Source organism: Cynara cardunculus (assembly GCF_001531365.2).
Source record: "Cynara cardunculus var. scolymus isolate 2C chromosome LG 5, CcrdV1, whole genome shotgun sequence".
Classification (NCBI taxonomy): Eukaryota; Viridiplantae; Streptophyta; class Magnoliopsida; order Asterales; family Asteraceae; genus Cynara; species Cynara cardunculus.
In genome coordinates this window covers 20,944,863-20,947,094 of record NC_037532.1, presented here as the reverse complement: position 1 = coordinate 20,947,094, position 2,232 = coordinate 20,944,863, and positions in this window count along the sequence as shown.

Here is a 2,232-nt window from a genome sequence, read left to right as displayed (position 1 = left end):
TTCTTCTAGCTTAAGTAAAAGATATTTCTTTTAGCATTCTCTTTTCTTGTATTTGCTAAACCTCTGTGTGTGACCAAATGTTGTTTAGATAGGTTTCCTATACCTTATCTTTCCGCAAACAATCTTGTAAAATCTGTATTGATCTTCTCTATCAATATATATTTTAARTTTGAAAACTTTGTGTTTGTATTCATCCCCCCCTTCTACAAACTGTTTCTTATCTTGTAGACCCTTTTGGGACCAACAGTAGGCCCGAAATGACAGCCACACTTTTGAACCAAAACCCGTAATGTTCCAAATGATTTCCGCAATGGGTCAGTTTGGGGGATTATCGTCGGAAGATCCGCACTCTCATTTAAAATCTTTTATCGAAATGACGGATCATTTTAAAATTCCTGGAGTTACACAAGAAGCCTTACGCTTAACGCTTTTCCTTTACACATTGAAGAATAGAGCTAGAGCATGGCTAAATTCTCAACGACCAAACTCGATCCTAACTTGGAATGATTTGACGGAAAAATTTCTGAAAAAATAYTTTCCTCCGACGAGGAATGTAAAAATTAGAAATAAAATTATGACGTTTCGATAAGAAGAAGATGAAGCGGTTTCGGATGCATGGAAGAGATTTAAGGACCTTCTACGGAAATGTCTTTATCACGGAATCCCTCATTGCAGACATTTTATAATGGCCTCTCCAGTTCCGCTAAAATTATTCTTGACGCAACGGTCGGTGGAGCGTTCACAGCTAAGACTTACAACGAAGGACATGACATTCTGGAACGAATTTCTAATAATAATACAGAATGGTCAAATCCTCGTGCTGTTGTTTCTAAGTCTGCTTCAGGTATCCATGAAAATGATGCCATCTCTGCTTTAAATGATCAAATTGTTACTTCAACTAATTTGGTTAAAAACAATTTACGTTTGAATGGAGAGAATAATCAAGTTCAATCCATAATGTCCAACCCACCTTTGTCTGAATCTTGTGTCTTTTGCGGTGAGGGCCATTCTTATGAAAATTGCCCTAGAAATCCTGTCTCGGTGAATTATGTTGGGAGTTATGCTAGAAATAACCCATTTTCTCCCACATATAATTCCAATTGGAGGAATCACCCCAAATTTTCTTGGACCGAAAATCCTGGACTTCAACCCCCCGGGGTTACTCAAGTCCAAAATCGGCTACAAAATCCCCCGGGATATGGGCAAGGTGCTTCGCACAATTACCAAAATGGACAATCCTCACACTCACACATGCCTAGGCAAAATGCATCGGACGGTAATGGTTCACTCGAATAATTACTTAAAGGTTTTATAAACCAAACCAATGCAACGTTAAGGAGTTTTGAAACCCAACTCGGCCAATTTGCTGCCGATCTCAAGAGTAGACCTTTAGGAACTTTGCCTAGTGACACATAAACCCCTAAGGGTAAAGAACATATCAAAGCCGTGACCGTGTTGAGTGAGGAGAGTTCAAAAGTCAATGATGATATTTGTGAAACCGTCGAAGAACGGACACATCAAAACGAGGTTTCACACGCGTTTGATATGTCAAATTTTCCAATTTTGAGTCTTTCCACGGAAGAAACTCAAAAATCTGTTTCTGTCTAGAAAACAGTCCCTGTTTTAATTTCCAGTAATGTGCAACTCTCTGTTGAAAAACCCGACAGTGGAAAGATTGTGCCCACTGTCCAACCGACCAGATATGTTCAACCAGCTCCAGATTTGCAGAACTTACCTTTTCCTGAATGAATGAAAAGCAAAAATGTGGATGAGCAGTTTAAGAAGTTTTTGGACATCTTTAAACAACTCCACATCAACATACCTTTGGTAGAAGCTCTCGAGCAAATGCCAAGCTATGTTAAATTTTTAAAAGACATTTTGCATAAAAAGAGTAGGTTGAACGAGTTTGAAACGATTGCTTTGACCAAAGAATGTAGTGCGCTCCTTGTAAAATTCCTCCCAAGTTAAAAGACCTGGGAAGTTTTACCATCCCGTGTTCGATAGGAGGAAAAAAAGTAGGCCATGCCCTATGTGATTTGGGGGCAAGCTTTAATCTTATGCCATTGTCAGTTTTTAACAAGCTAGGAATAGGTGAAGTCCGTCCAACGACCGTGAGTTTACAATTGGCCGATAGGTCCATTGCGTATCCTAAGGGTAAAATTGAGGATATTTTGGTCCAAGTCGATAAATTTATTTTCCGGCCGATTTTCTAGTTTTGGACTATGAAGCTGA